At 43.7% G+C, this 17,275-nt stretch overlaps 1 long non-coding RNA gene and 1 pseudogene across 1 annotated transcript; both read right to left on the bottom strand.

Moving 5' to 3' along the window:
- Positions 1-2,150: 2,150 nt before the first annotated feature.
- On the bottom strand, positions 2,151-5,185 carry LOC147710981 (uncharacterized). The gene is made up of 3 exons (XR_015295659.1): positions 5,133-5,185; positions 3,398-3,544; positions 2,151-2,419 (listed from the first exon to the last, which is right to left on the bottom strand). It is a non-coding gene; the product is annotated as an uncharacterized LOC147710981 (long non-coding RNA).
- A 2,742-nt stretch (positions 5,186-7,927) lies between these two features.
- Positions 7,928-9,053, bottom strand: LOC147710980 (THO complex subunit 7 homolog; annotated as a pseudogene).
- Positions 9,054-17,275: the final 8,222 nt, after the last annotated feature.

Raw genomic sequence — 17,275 nt, 5'->3', positions numbered from 1 at the left:
TAGAAACTGAATATTCAACCCGTTCATGGCGGGTCTGAAAGAGGACATGTTAACGTTGGACGCATATGTATTTGCGTCTTCATAGCTGGCACAGGAGGGAAGTTACATGCACTTTAAGCTGGTACATGGAGACGGTGGGGTACACGTTAGGGAACATAACTTGACCATAAAATTTATATTTCCTCAGGAATACAAGGTAATAAATAAATACAAATAGGAGTCACAGCACAGTAGACCCAGGCTACTACATGTTTGTGCACAGTGCTGTGGTAGAGTACAATAGTGGTATGATTGATGACTGAGAATGACGCATTGATTTTGTTGATTAATTTTGTAAATGCTAGGTTGCTTTTTCAATTTCATTCACCTTTCTGTGGCTCTGAAATTTTTAGGGAAATGCAGTTTGTATAACGGCCAAACCTGTGTCGTCGTGGGCCTGTTGTTGTGTGCTGGCTCCTGTCTTTTTTTGTACTTCTAGATTAAAAATGATATGCAACTAGTAGACTTATACAAATTGTATCCAAGCCGCCTCAGTCTGAAAGTCCTCTCATACGACTACTCCTCTTGTATTGTTTTTTTTATCTTCACTGTATTAAAATTTGTTTAGGTCATTCACATTCTTTTGTATTTGCCTTTTCTTTTTCAGGCTGGACATCTTTCACCCACTGCTTTATAGTATGAGCATCAACTCTCACCCTTACCACAAATCCTCATCATCAAGCAATTGGATTGCGGGAAACCAAGAATCATATTCAGCGTGTCCTTTTCTTACGTCCATTGCTTACAATCATTAGCTAGCGGATCAACATCATAAATCATCGTCTTCATTGTTTTGCTTTTGTTGTCTCCAATCTCCATGCGTACTGTTTTTCTTTCTCAAACCTTTCCCAAAACCCCCGTACCCATCCATTAAACAAACCCTAACCCTCTTCCCCCGGGCTGCGTGGTTACATTGAGGTGTGATGTTTCTTACATTAAATATACACCAACAATTTGATCACGCGCTTGCTGGGGCAGATGTGGTCAAAGCAACAATAGTGAAATGTCAACAAGGCATGGCCAGGATCTTCTGCGGCTTCCCAACTCAAGCTCTGTGTATAACGCCAAATAATTTACCATTAACATCAAACAACGAATGCATCTAATGAATTGGCGTAATTTTTTGGGTTTAAAGTGTAAAGCATTATGATTTAGAAAAGTTTGACGTTGCCGTGAGTACTACAAGTAAAGTTGAACTTCTTATCTTCTCTTGCACTTAGTTTCCAGTCCCCAAAACCATTGTTTTGTTTCAGTTTAGCAGTTGCAATATTGGGTCACCCATGCAATGTACTGTACTTACTTATACTACCCCCACATTGTCTGTCACGCAAATGACTGTCTCTTTCTTTTTGTCGCTACTGGCAGGGTCTGTCTACTACTATCACAGAAGTTCTGATTCTGAACCACAGATTCTTCGCCATTGTCTTGGAAATCAAATGCAGCCCTTGCAGTGCCACACTTCATGATAAATCATCATCATCTCATCAGCAATCACAGGTAAGATAAGTTTGCAGTGAGGTATAACGCAAGACAGACTGGTCGTTCTTCTAATACTACAAATATAACTCGGTGAGGGTTTACTGCATCTATCTGTTTGCATGTTAAAGATGTGGGCAATATATTTTATTATTAAAAAGCACTGTCCGCCGACCTGCATGGCCAAATTAAACCTTGCGAGGTTGCACAACGTACATTATTTGGTGAAACACTCCCCCCTCCAACCCCACAAGAAACGCGAATGAACTTCAAATGTTTTCTTTTTAACATAACTTTGTGTCTCGTTTATTTTAACATAATGTAATATATAACTAAAGATGATACAAAAATAAAATATATATAAATCCTACACCACAGCTGTCCCCCTACCCGCCTCCCCTAACCCCAACCAAATTCCCACGCTCAATGTCATGTAAAAAAAAAGTAAAAACCCAACACCCAATTCCCACCCACCAACAAAAGGATTGAAAAAGGGGCAAACAGGGTCCATCTCATAGCCGGCGGGCTTTTAAGTGTTGATCCACCAGGATCTTTACACGCTCCTCTATTTGTTTTTTAGTCTGACTGCTTTGAGCCTCCAGCCTGGCTACCCGGAGGAGAATTTTTCGCTGGAACTGGCGGCACCTACATTGGCAGCCATGTTGTTGTGGGGGGGTGGACGATGCGGGGAAAATCTGGCGGCGGGCGGCTGCCTGACCACGCCGACGTACTCCTGCAGGCTTGGGGGCCGGGGCATTGGAAGAGGCAGCAGCTGCTGCCGCCGCCTCCTCCTCCTCCTCCTCGGCCTGAGCCACCAGCCGGCGGTAGGCCTCAACGATGGCCTGCAGTTTCCGCTGACGGGCCCGGACTGCCAGCTCCTTCCTCGTTGGTTTAGAAGGAGTAACTATAAAGAAAGAGACAGAATTGTTGTAATCAAAAATCCCAGCAAATCAAGAACACAACATGGATCCAACACATAGTGGGCGGCACAGTACAGTAGCAATAGCAAGCAAGTTGAGTACCTAAAATGTTGTTTTATCTATCTTGAACATTCTACGCCTTATATACTTCATTTGTCTGCCTTTTTGGCACGGCATTATGCCTGCCCTAGTAACATAGGTAGCATGGGTGTACTTCAACGGTCACATACGAACACCTGTCTTTTTCATATCTCGTTTTTTTATATCATATACTCTGTGCTTCCGGGAAAAGTGACAGTCTCCAACTAACATTAATTAACAGTGGCCAGCTAGTACTAGTAAATGTCTACTCTAGAGACTATCATTCTTTATATCGCCAACAAACATTAGGTGGTTTGTGTTTCGCCAGCAACGACCCGGAATGCATCCAGTCGTCCCCTCATTCCCTTGCCTTTGGGTTTAACCAAAACACCGCTGCCAACACTAGTATCCACTATCCACTAACCACCGATATTGGATGTGTCTCCCATCCACGCAGGCAGCTGTGTTTTCCCCTTTCTATGCTTCCACAACAACCCACGCATCCAACTGCTCTCAAACACCTGCATTGCTGATTCCAAAGTATCCTTCTATATTATATGATTGGAGCTTTTTCCTTGCTCCTTTCATCATACTTAAAATCAATCTCATGTTAATCCATCGCGGTCATGTAATGTTGTGGATAAGACTTTTTCAGTCTGCCACCAACCTTTCACAGCTGAGTTGTAGTCACATAGAAGAGGCCTGTATAACTTATTTTATCAATTCTTGCCGGTGGTAATGCTTTTGCTAAGCTTGGTAATGACAACGGTGGCGTCATATATTGTCCAGTAGAACTTCAAGTTCATTATAAATATCAGAGTACAGTGAGGAAGTTTTCCCCACCCACCAAGTAATGCGGATCACTATTGAATGTAACTTACCATCGCCCACCGTTGTTGTCTCCTCCCCCGCTGCTGCCGGTGCTGCTGTAGGTGCCTCTGGTGGTCCTCCATTCCCCTCCGGGATCGCCTCTGCTGCCGCCGTTGCAGCGCCGCTGCCCCCGTCGGCACTGGTGGATGGTACCGGTTCTGCAAAAATAAAAATAAGTAATTAAGTACACCTTTTTAGATGGATGCACAGCCCCCATTGTACTTGTTCACCAAAAACGGAGTTCTGCAAAACAGTTAAGTACAACGTAATCAGTAGTAGTCCACATTGCCTAGTACAGCAGAGTAAGTAACACACTACACATATTAGCATTTGTTTGGTATGGTATGGTACCCAAGCTCATCTCATCTATACTGCTACTCTAGTCTAGTCCTTGGAAAGTTAGACTGAACCATGTAACCTAACCAGTTTGTACATCAATGACATGTCTACAGTTTTGCGCATGCTACCTCACAGCTTGTTGCGCAGTACGAGAAGACGCCTTTGAGGCCACATGATAGTTCAAAGCATACACCTGAAGAGTTCGGAAAATAGAAAGGCCCGTATTTACTTTTTGAATGTGGATTGTGGAATTTCCTTACAGCCTCAGGTTATACCTTTTTTTTAGCATGACAGCTAAAAAGTTGAATAAATGTATGTAATGTTTTCATACTGTCTAACGTGCACCACTTTTGTCATTATCTTTCGGCAGATGAGAAGATTCCTTCTACGAAGCAAAGATTTCCAGAGCTTACCAAAAAGAGGCATATGCAACCAGTATACGTTCAATGGTGAGGGGTCTCCGACATTTCCCACATTTCCCTATCGTGCACTGGTAGCTGTACAAATGTAGATTACTTTTTATTCAGCCTTTTTTAACTCTGGATTTTTTCTGGTGGCCCTGCCCTTGACGCATTTCACAGAACAACTTAAAAACATTGATGTTACTTACTTAGTTACTTTTAACAAAATAAAGGTTTTGAAGTACCACATTGACTCGGAAGTATATTTTCAGTGTCTGTTGTCTTGTAGACTTACACGAGAGAGTGAGCAAAAGGGGGTTACTTAGGTTATGGATTGTGTAATAAAAGCATTTGGCATCTTCATATTGGGGTTCAGGAAAGGGGTAATTGAATAATTGACCAATGACTGAGCCCATATAGGTTGTCGTTCATTGAATTGTGGGTTCCTCTGAGTTCTGTGACTGAGGTGTAAGACTGTAAGTAAGTAAGGTCCAACCTGCCTATCAACAACAACATCCAATTTTGGGGTGCATACATAGTTATGTATGTGACTGCATAGAAGAATACCCGCAAGAGTAGTAGTGGTATTCATTACTAACGCTTACAAAAATAGTAGACCAACACCTGGATGCATACTTGGTTGGTGTCAATTGGCAAAGAAGAGACATTACGGAGGAAAAAGCATAAGACAGGAGTGGACCCTGTGCCTTCCGCTATTCGATCACAGATTTTTTGAAAAGATTGATACCTTAACTAAAGAGTGGGCAACAGGGCAAGCTTACCTACAGACAGTCTAGTAGTAGCACAGAGAGTCATAAGAGAGGCTCTTTCAAGGAACAGAAAGGCAGGGACAGATAGTAATACCCAAAATTTTGAAAACATAAAACAAAAACAAGCATTTGTCAAAATTTAGTTAGGTGAAATGTCATTAATCGGTTGGAAAAAAAGCTCCGTTAGAAAGTTAGGGAAATATCATTGTTCCAAAAGAAAACACTGTTGGACTTACTAGGGACAGCAGCAGGATCCTCAGTAGAGGAGCTCTGTGCCTGTGGTTCTTCGCGCTCACCCGCCGACTCGGTCCCAGTCTTCTGCTTGCCCCTGGGTTCTGTGGTTCAAGTAAGAAATAATAATAAAGAAAGAGGAAAACATTGAGTGCTGTGAAACATAGACAGCATTTCAAAAACCACTGCTACAACATTAAAAGAAACAAACATTGGTCTACCAAATGACTACTGCCTTGCATGATTCACTGACTAGTGTACTTGGAGAAAACAAATCAAATGTTCCATAAACATTCTGATTGCAGATTACTAAGTAACACAGAGGCAGTAAGACCTGAACAACACCACAGATTCAAGAATGGGGTAATCAATCAATTATCTGTAAGTAGCCATTTCTTTTTCATTTTTTGCCAGCAAAATGCATAGATCACAAGGAGGAGACAGGCTTAACTTTGTGCATACTAACTAACACGAAATTGTACGTTCATGGCATCATATTTTGTTTTGCTACTGACTGAATGCTACTGCTGCCCTACCCACTCAATAAACAAACTACATCAGTTCTTTGGAGGGCTGAGGCTGGGGCGGCTCTAGGCTCATGGTGGTCCTGGACTCCTGGCCAGATAGCGTAGGTGGGGGGCCCGGAAGAGGAGGTCGGGCGGAGCACGGAGGCCAGTGAAGAGGGGGGAGTCATGGTGTTTGGAAGTGGAACAGAGCCGGAGGCACCAAATCCCTGCCAGGGGCCGCCACGCAAATATGTATCCATCCTCTGAGGATTATTAAATTAAGGATATATATTGGTGGGGTGGCCCCAGGCGTTTGGTGGCCCTGTGCAGTTGCACAGCTTGAACATGCCTAAATCCGGCCCTGGCTGAGGTAAGAAGAACAAAGTAACTTTTGCATTCATTGCCAGAGGAGTATTCATGCAGAAGAGAAGGCCGTGAAAAAAAAATGATACAATATGCATTGCAAACACGTACAATTATCCATCAACGGCTATTTCACTGACGGACAAAGGAAGGACAAGACTCTATTAATAGCATTAACTAACTTCAGTTCTCTACAATAAAGAAAATCTCACACCAATAAACAGCAAAAGCTAGCGCCAAATTGAACACGCAAGAGTCAGTGAAGATGAAGAAGCGCAGCATAGACCAGTGTCATACAATTACAGTAGATATAATAACGGAATACATCGGAAATGTAACTAGGAGCACCAGTCATCGCGTTACTTATTCAGCCAAGATTTACAAAGATACAATAACAATACTTATACTACTATAGAGATATATTATACACACACTTTTTTTTTTGGGGTAGCCACTCACCAAGACCCACGACCTCGACGCCAAGCAGGTCCAACAGGTCCTGCTCCCGGTCCAAAATGTCTGCCCAACGGTGGGTCAGCTGATGGTGGGTACGCCGGATACCGGAGCAGCGGAAGACTGCCCGGCGCACCTTCACCCACCGCCGGAGACGCTCCTCAATATGCTGGTAGCCGGAGCCAGGCCTGCCACCTGCTGCCAACATCAAGGGGAGGTAGCGCTGGATAAAAAACACCAGGGCAGCCACCTCCTCCTCCCCAAAAAGTTGGCGGGGCCTCACCCCTAGGGGGCGCATTCTGCCGCAAGGCAGCCTAGTTTTTGGGGGCACTGGCGCCTTGCCCTCTGAGCCGCCGCTGCTGCTGGCGCCCTTGACCATGGTTCTGGGTGGAGGGTAGAAGAAAACTAAAAGTTCAAGACAAAAAGGTAGGGGAAAGAAGAAGCAAGGTAAAAGAACAAGAAGGAAGTAAAAAGCAATAGAAAAGTTGTAAAAGTAGAAATAAAATGAAAAATATAAACCTAGGCACAGAGAGAAATAGGTAATAACTAAAGAAAGGTAGAAAAAGTGGGTAAAAAGACAAGGATTAAAGAGATTTTAACAGGATGCAAAAGTAGGCCCAAAACCATAGCCAGAGTGTGTGATCCAAGATGGCTGCGCCCATCGCGACCGCATGGGTAGGTTCGCGCGATATTTAGCGCGATCACGCACTTTTGTAGTGCGAACGAGAAGATGAGTTCCCGAACATGTCTTGCACAACGCGACCACGTTACTTGTGACCCGGAACAGGAAATAAGGGAACGCAAGCAGGCGGGACAAACCTCTGGGGTAATTTAGCGCGCTAGCCATCCCGAGCATGCAGGCAATGCCCCGAACACGCGCACCGTGCTCCCGAAGACGAAAAACGGGGCGCGAACGGGCCCAGCAAGCAACTCCGCATGGTTGCGGAGCTACGCGTAGTTCGCGGAGTGCAACTACGTCTTCGCGTAGCTTCGCGGAGTCCGACTCCGCGAACTACGCCCAGGGTTAGTGTCAATGTGACACCCTGTCACCCGTGTAAGTCTACCCCCTATTACCGATTCGGTATTTACCGAATCAGTAATTCTCATTCATTCCTATGGGCCTCCAGGCCCATAGGAATGAATGGGGGATACCGAATCGGTATTTACGGAATTTTATCATTAGCTACATATCATTTACCAATTCTAAAATACTGAATCGGTAAAATTCGGTATGTTAGAATCGGTAAATGATATTTACCTACATCTGGCCTTTGCTCTCCAAAATATACTTTCAAATAATCCTGCTTTCAAAGATTAATGTTTGTGCCCCAGTGATCACAAATGAAAAAAACACAAAAAAATCTTCCTACAACAATTTTGTTAGTGCCAGAGTCACTTAAATGGCACACGAAATTGTTGGTTACTAAACAAACAAAAGACTTTAGTAACTCAAGGAAGCTAAAGGCTTTTATGAGCATCTACTGTTTACTCTTAGTTTCTATTTGAGTCTCTTGAGATTCTTCAGCACTCTTGTCATCACTTTTCAAAGTCTGTTGAATTTCATGCATGGTGCTGAGAAGGAAAGGAACTGCTTGTGTCTCAACTCCAGCTTATCGTCAACACTATCTTTGATGTGAGAAAGGTGCTGCATTTCTCTCCCCAAATCGGTATCCCCCATTGATTCCTATGGGCCTTGAAGCCCATAGGAATCAAAGGGCATTACCGAATCGGTATTTACCGATTCGGTAATTACCGATTTCTGCAAGGGTGCAGGGGGTGTCACTTTGACACCCCCTAGCACCCCCAATACAGGCTTGGGTGCCATGTGGCAGGCATACATGCCCTAGGGGCAGGTCTGCCTGCCACATGGCATAGGTGTGCATGCACACATGTGCATGAACACCGGAATCGGTATTTTACCATGAAGTTGTATTTCATGGTAAAATACCGATTCGGTAACACCTGTGGGACTCAGAAGAGTCCCACCTACATTAGGAATTTACCGAATCGGTAGAATTACCGAATCAGTATTTTACCGATTAGGTAATTTTACCGATTCGGTAAATGTGCAGTTACCTACATATGCCCTCGGAAACGGGCACCTACATACCAAATGGCCATTTACCCGTCGGAAACGGCCGAAATCGGCCGTTTCCGACCGGTATTAAGGCTCCTACATCGGGTCCTTAGTTCCTTTAAAGTTTAATGTCTGTCCGTATGATTCTGTATCACGTTAGCTAAGGCATCATATTCCTGATTATTTTTTCTAATCCGTTTTGATTGCACAATCTGTTTTTTGCATTCAGCAATTTTTTCATGAGCAGCCACAATGCTATTATTTTTGTCTGTGTAGATGTTTTCATAATTTTCCATTTCTCGAAGGTTCATATCATACACAAGTAGAGTTATTCCCATCGAAAATTCACACTGTGACAAAGTAGCAAGCATACGGTGGTACTGAGTATACCCTTCTTTGTGAGATCCAGAATAGTACCATTTCATGAAAGACTTTACAAAACGGTTGATTTGGCTATCATCTCCAGCTCCGTCACCATCTGTTAAGAGCCGTTTACTAATTACTTCTTCGTCAGTGACTGCCCCCATATTGACGGCAACTGTCGAGTAGCAGGGGAACCCAGTTCCCACAATGCCTCCAACCAAGAACAAGTTTAGTAAATGGAGAAATATAAAAGGTACGCTGAAAATTCTCAGCAAGTTAAGGCTAAATAGAATGACATATTGTATTGCAAAAATCACAATTTTATAAACACAGATTAAAGCAAACAGGTGTTCCATAATGGAACTTCCATTCTCTCTTCTAAACGGATCACTGACTAAATATCAAGGGACAAAATATAGACTACCCAAAATATAGATTCCAAAATATCGACAGACAAAATATCGAATTCCTATCTACAAACAGGTAAGTACCAAAATATTGAACCCAAAATATCGTTTATATATATATACTGTGTAAAAATATCGAATTTCTTAAAAATAATGTAAAATTAAAAAAATATTAAAAATAAAGAGCTAAAATATACTTACAAATACTTAAATTACCTCAAAATTATTAAATAACTAATTTAACTTATAAAAAAAATATACAATCATATCTGTTAAAACATATATATATATTAACATAATATTAATAAAAAATACACAATATTATTACCGTAGGATAGGGTAGGGGTAAAAATTACTATTCCCACTCCAGAGAGTGCAACAGTAGGGAAAGCGTTGGATAGCGTAGGGGTAAAAATTACTATTCCCACTCCAAAGAGTGCAAGAGTAGGGAAAAGTTTTGATAGCGTAGGGGTAAAAATTACTATTCCCACACCAGAGAGTGCAACAGTAGGGAAAGCGTTGGATAGCGTAGGGGTAAAAATTACTATTCCCACTCCAGAGAGTGCAACAGTAGGGAAAGCGTTGGATAGCGTAGGGGTAAAAATTACTATTCCCACTCCAAAGAGTGCAAGAGTAGGGAAAAGTTTTGATAGCGTAGGGGTAAAAATTACTATTCCCACACCAGAGAGTGCAACAGTAGGGAAAGCTTGGATAGCGTAGGGGTAAAAATTACTATTCCCACTCCAGAGAGTGCAACAGTAGGGAAAGCGTTGGATAGCGTAGGGGTAAAAATTACTATTCCCACTCAAAGAGTGCAACAGTAGGGAAAGCGTTGGATAGCGTAGGGGTAGAAATTACTATTCCCACTCCAGAGAGTGCAACAGTAGGAAAAACATTGGATAGCGTAGGGGTAAAAATTACTATTCCCACTCCAGAGGGGGCAACAGTAGGGAAAGCGTTGGATAGCGTAGGGGTAAAAATTACTATTCCCACTCCAGTGAGTGCAACAGTAGGGAAAGCGTTGGATAGCGTAGGGGTAAAAATTACTATTCCCACTCCAGAGAGTGCAACAGTAGGGAAAGCGTTGGATAGCGAAGGGGTAAAAATTACTATTCCCACTCCAGAGAGTGCAACAGTAGGGAAAGCATTGGATAGTGTGGGGGTAAAAATGACTATTCCCACTCCAGAGAGTGCAACAGTAGGGAAAGCGTTGGATAGCGTAGGGGTAAAAATTACTATTCCCACTCCAGAGAGTGCAACAGTAGGGAAAGCGTTGGCTAGCATAGGGGTACATTTTACTATTCCCACTCTAGTGAAAATAAATTAATATAATTCACATAATTATCAATTAATCAATTAATAACAATTAATTCTCTATTAAGAATTAATTAATTATCAATTACAAATTAATTAACAATTTATTCAAAATAAATACCAATAAATTAACATATTTAATTAATTATAATTAAATACTCCCCACCCTATTCCCCTAAAAACCCACAACCCGCTACAGAAAATAAATTAATTAAATTCACATCATTATCAATTAATCAATTAATAAAAATGAATTACCAATTAAAAATTAATGAATTACCAATTAAAAATTAATTAACAATTTATTCTAAATAAATACCAATTAATTAATTAACATATTTAATTAATTATAACGAAATTACTTCCCACCCTATTCCCCTATAAACCCACAACCCGCTACAGAATTAAATTACGCAAAAATTAAATAACATAAAATTAATTACTTAAAATAAATTACAAAAATATATACACTTTTCACACATATACAAACATACAAAACACTTAAAAGAATTCGATATTATTAAAAATTCGATATTTTTAATCAATTATATTATGTACTTCGATATTTTGACTGCCTATATTTTTAAAATCGATATTACATTATCTACCTTCAAAACGATATTTTTGATGTCTATATTCTGTCCATTCGATATTTTGTCCATTCTATATTTTGGAGTCGATATTTAGGTTAGTCTATATTTTGGAATCAATATTTTGACCATTTACCCTTCTAAACATGGATCAAATGTAGGGTAATCTATCAAGGGTCTCTAAATTAGGATAATAAAAGGAAAGAAAGGTGTCAGCATAATCAGACTTCAGTAAAAGTCAAAAAATAAAAGGAATACGTTTTGCACAAAGAACTTCACACTTGCAAGAATAAGGCAAGTAGAGAGGTCTGTACGTTCCTAAATCTTAAGGAAATCTTCACTCCCTTCAGCTGTGTGAACACCAATTAAAAGAAATAAGAGATTCAGAAACGTTCCTATCTCATTCACACCACCAGGGACCAATCAGAGCACTACTTTAGTGCATCTGCAACATGGCTTCAAGGTTTATATTGCATCAACCTTGTATAACATGCCATCCTGGTACATGATGAACAGAAGGCCAGCAGCGGCCCCTCCATTAGGTCGGTGGAGCATTATCCCTCTGCGGGGAACATCACTTACAACGCATTTATTACAACGCACTACCATTACAACGCAACCATTACAACGCAAACCATTACAACGCATTGCGCTGGGGGGCGCTCTAGGATAGGGAATATATTTAATTTACTATCCAACACCTTCCCTACTATCCACGGGGACTGGAGTTGGAAAAGTAAATTAAATAAATCACTATCCAGCGCTTAAAAGCACTATGCGTTGTAGTGGTATGCGATGTAAAAACCGCGTTGTAACAGCAGTAACAGTACTGACTATATTGGGTTCAACCCTGTTTCTTATAACGCGTTGTAACAGCAGGCGTTGTAATAGCCTGCGTTGTAACGACACCAATCCTCCCTCTGCTGCCAGTGTGCAAAGGTAAAACATAAAATGGTAATAAAAAAGGAATGTATTACCTTTTTATTTTTCCCTTTCCCCAACTGAGCCGCGTTTTGGGGGTGGGGTCAATTCTGCTGACTAGCAGTAGGGGCATGGTGCTCAATCCACCAGTTTAGAGTAGGCAGGTCATTTTGACTGGCTGTCTTGCGATAGACAGCCTGAGAAGGGCACTTTTAACCTCTCGACCCACCTGTCTTTGACAACTGAATGAAGAGCAGGCACAGGCCCCTAGTGCTTGCGGGAGCAACGTGCCAGCCTGCTCCAGCCAATACTGGTGCAGTTCTCATGCTGCTTAACATTATCAGCAACATTGCCAGCAGCATCTGGATTGGTGTGAAGAATTCAAATGCTGCAGAGACCAACTTCAATGAACTAAAGCACAAGGACAGGAGGAGGAGAGCAAATGGAGTAGGTAAGTGCATTTTTATTTTCCATTCTTTTTTTTTTAACACAGAGTTGTATTCGTTTTTTGGTTTGATACAATTTATTGTACAGCATTATGAATCTCAGATCATTCTGTAGAATCAACATCAGTATATCCTAAACATCGTAATAACTTGTTCAAACTACTTCATTACAAAGATTATCGTTACAAGGTACAGGTGTATACACACAATCTGTGAAAATTAAGAATGTGAGCGAACCTGCACAAAATCAACAATGAGTAAGTTATACACATGTACCAACAAGATCGTACTCATAATTCTGACTGCATAACATATGATTGTGTAATGAAATCTTAAATCTGTGACTTGAAAAAAGGTAAACCATAATAAAGAACTATGCTATGATAAACAAGGTGTCTGTTCTGATTACCATCAGGGGAGCGGGGCGGAGCAGGGTATCACCGCCGGGTAGACGGCGGCAGGGGAGGTGAAGGGGGGAAGGAGGGAAGGGAATGATTAAAAAGGGGGGAGGCAGACAGGAAGGATACATGTACAGGGACAAACTATTCCTCAGTGATATCCATACATTGTGCCTTAAAAATCTCCAACATTTGAGCTCACTCCAAAGATATCGGTTTCTGTCTTAACCCTCTGTGCTCTTCATGGTACAACGCCTCCCTCTCCGCAGTAGCCCATTTTATAACTTCTTCCTGCTATTTCCCTCTGCGCAGGGCCTTAGCTGACTTCCATAGGGGGAAAGCGCTTTAGGGGATGCAGAGTTTGTCTACCAGATTTAGGAGAAACCACCCCCACTACCTTGCGTCGTCTCGCCCTGCTGAACTGCAGGTCTCTCCCCTGCCACGCTACGGAGATTAACTCCCTACTCCTGGACCACAAGGTTGATGCCCTGTTTCTCACTGAGACTTGGCTATCTGACGCCTCGGGTCCGGATGTGGTTACAGTGTTGGCGCCGGGATATTTGATCTACCACCTTGACAGAGGCGCAGGGGGGGGGGGGGTCTGGCCATTATCTATAGGGAGTCACTGGGCTGTAAGGCACGGGAGGTAGGGGTTAAAGACTGTGAGAGCTGCCAATTCTCCCTTCAATTCTCCTCTACCTGCACGCTGACAGGCCTCCTAGTTTACCGACCACCTGGGAGTGTGGGTGATTTTACATCTTCACTTATGGAAACTACCACTCTCCTGGCCTCGGCCTCGTCCAACTTCATTCTGTTGGGAGATCTCAACTGCCATTTTGATGAAGCAACTGACCCAATGGCAACTAATTTGATGAGCGAGTTGAGCGCCCTGCAGATGAACTTGATAAACACCGAGGCCACACATGTCAAAGGGCATCTTTTGGACCCCCTATTCGCGAATATGGCGGGTATATCAGCTATGCCCCCCTCGCTCTTCCCTGGTCCGACCACTCACTGATCATGGCTAACTGAGAGGTAAAGTGCGATGACACTCTCCCACCGAGGAAATTTAGAATAGACAGGGCATGGTCAAGGCTCCCGGTAGAGGCCTGGAATGCCCGGTTGGAGGGCTCCCAGCCTGAGAAAGGTCGGGATCCGGTGACTGAAGATGCTATGGTGGGGAATTGGCTGACCAACGCAGTGGACCATGTGCTTCCACGCAAGAAGATGCTTATTAGGGATAAGAGAGTGGGGTCCGTCCCATGGTATACCCTAGAGCTCAGAACCCTGAGAAAGAACTGTAAACGGGCGGAGAGATTATGGAGGAGGAACCCGGAGACAGAGAGCAGGGAAAAATATCGTATGGAATTAAGGACATACAAACGAGCAATACGCGCTGCAAAGGCCTCCTTTTTTGGGGAGAGAGTGAATCATGCTGCGTCCTCATCGAGGGAAGCCTTTATAGTGATGAAGGAGCTTCTTAAACCGCCTGATCCCATTCTTGTCCACGACAGACCACAGGAAAAATGTGTGGAATAGGCCACTTACTTTAAGAATAAAATTGACACCATAATTAGTTCTCTCCCTTCGGTGATGGGAACCTCGGCCTCTTTCGAGGATTCGAGCATGTCGGGAAATCTATTGACGTCATTTGGCCCTGTAACCTCAGGCGAAGTGCTGAAGGTCCTCGGGAGCTTGAAAAGTGGCCCGCCTCGAGATCCAGTCCCAATGCGGTATTTAAAGCAGGCTGCCTCATCGATAGGATAGCCCTTGACCGATTTGGTCAATCTCTCCTTTGCTCATGGGACTGTGCCGCCGGACTGGAAAAATGCGGTTGTTAAAGCGCTTCTGAAGAAGCCTGGCTCGGACCCACAGAACCTGGCCAATTTCAGGCCCATCTCCTTGCTACCAGGGGTTAGTAAGATTGCCGAGAGGTTGGTTAACCGTCAACTATCCAACTTTCTTGAGGAGAATGGCCGGTTGAGGGACTCCCAGATGGGATTCCGACCGGGTCATGGAACTGACACGGCTCTGCTAGCAGTGGTAGAGGAGGCCAGAAGCACTTTGGACGCAGGGGGGTCAGTGGCAGTGATCCTCCTGGACCTTAGTGCGGCCTTCGATACCGTCAATCATGGAGTGCTGATACAACGCCTAGCAGAGTCGGGTGTCACAGGAGTGGCCCTGGAATGGTTGGCCTCTTTTTTGGAGGGGCGCACCTTCGAGGTTTGGGAAGGTAACGCGAAATCTCCTCCCCTCCCACTTCATTGCGGGGTGCCCCAGGGCTCATCCCTGAGCCCCACGTTATTTAACGTGTATATGGCACCCCTGGAGGGTGTGGTGTCTCCGTTTGGCTTCAAGACCATAAGCTATGCGGATGACACTCAGCTAGTGGTGGGTCTGACACAGCTGGAGAAACAGCCTGAGACGCTCCATTCATGCTTAAGAGAGGTGTTTGATTGGATGTCCAGGTCATCGCTCAAATTGAACAGCTCAAAAACTGAGCTGATGATCTTGGGCCAGTCAAGTTTTGCCCTCTCGCCGAGCAGCTGGCCCAACTGCATGGGCACCCCGCCTGACCCAAAGAAGGAGATTAAGAGCCTGGGGGTCTGGCTGGAGCCTGATTTGTCCTTTAGGACACACGCCAAGAAGACTGCTGGCGTGTGTTATGGATTGCTCCGATCGGCCCGTAAGGTTCTCCCCCTCTTGCCAGAACTCTCCCGGAAGCTGTTAGTCCAAGGTCTAATCATCTCACGCCTGGACTACATTAATGCACTGTTTCTCGGAGCACCGGAGTCAACGTTCAAGATCCTGCAACAAGTGCAGAACGCAGCAGCTAGGCTGCTGCGGAACGTTCCGTCCAGGCAGTCAGCCAGGCCTGCTTTAAAAGCACTCCACTGGCTCCCTGTCAGAGAGAGAGTGACCTTCAAGGCCCTTTGCATTGCTCACAAGAGCATACAGGGGAAAGGACCAGCTATTCTGAAGGACATGATTCGGCCCTATAAGCCCACAAGAGCTCTACGCTCTGACAACAAACACCTCCTTCAGACAAAGAGAATCAGGAGAGCCCTTTCAGGTGGCAGGAGTTTTTCTATCCATACAGCGCGCGCCTGGAACTCCCTCCCACTCTCACTACGCTCTGAACCAAATTTTCTCAGGTTCCGGAAACATCTGAAAACGTATCTATTTCCAGAATAATTTTTAGCTCTTTTCCGTTCTGTATAGGCAGCCTGCTCTAGGTCTCTATAAGCGATGGGATGCCCCTGGGTAACCGTGCGCGGTACAAAATTCGTTAATAATAATAATAATAATAGTTGTGTGATAAGCCTCTTGGCTAGCATGAGAATGAGGTTTAGGAAACAACACAACACTTTTGCCTTTTTAGGAAGTGGGAAGAGCCCGAGGAGACAGGCCTCAGGGGTGTTCCAGTTGGAACGCTCAGAAAGAGGGAGGTGAGACCCTGCATAACCTCTGACCAGAAGTCCACAAGGTCGGGCAGGTCAATAACATATGAATAAAGTCTGCATCCGAGTTGCGACAACGAGGACACTGACATGGAATTGGGGTACATACGATGTATCACCTGTGGTGTGAGATAGTCCCTATGCAGGAGAAACAGTTGAATCAGTTTGAGGCAAGTATTGCGGGAAACGCACCGGGGATATTCAAGGACCTGTGACCATTCCCTATCAGTGAAGTCCCTGGACACCTCCTTGTCCCATCTTTGATGTAGTGTTAGTAAGAAAACTCCCAGATGGGTCTGTAGTCTCTGATATAGCCATCGAACAAGATGACTACCATGCCCCATTATGTGCATTGATTGCAATATTATGAAGGCCGGAGGTTCCCTTCGATCTAATAACCAGTATCTACGGACATAATGTGTGATCGCTGCATGCGTTAAAAACAGTGTAGGAGGAGCTGAATAGGTTTGTACAAATTCTGTATGCGGCATTAAGGTTCCATCCAGGAATAAGTCCCCCAGATTTGTCCCACCAGATTCTGCCCATCCCCGCAGGCTAGTGTCCGACAAAACTCCCAGAGCCATGGGTAAGCCACAACAAAGGTATATTCCAGGCATATGCCACTGATAAATTAGTATATTTCAGCGCCAACTTCCAATAGTGGAGTACAATATGTAAAAGAAATGGAGGGTCTTTCATTTTAATCACTCCAGGGATTGGAGCATTCCGGCCCGTAAGCAAACGGGCAAATAACCTATTCCAAATAGATTATGACCAGCCAGCCAAAAAGCCAACCATTGTAATTGAGCCACTATAGGGTACCCTTTAAAATCCGGCTCACCCATCCCA

The sequence above is a fragment of the Lissotriton vulgaris genome, chromosome 5 (assembly GCF_964263255.1).
Source record: "Lissotriton vulgaris chromosome 5, aLisVul1.2, whole genome shotgun sequence".
NCBI classification, from domain to species: domain Eukaryota; kingdom Metazoa; phylum Chordata; class Amphibia; order Caudata; family Salamandridae; genus Lissotriton; species Lissotriton vulgaris.
The sequence above is the reverse complement of the archived record's forward strand: the minus strand, read 5'-3'. Positions and strand labels throughout refer to the sequence as shown.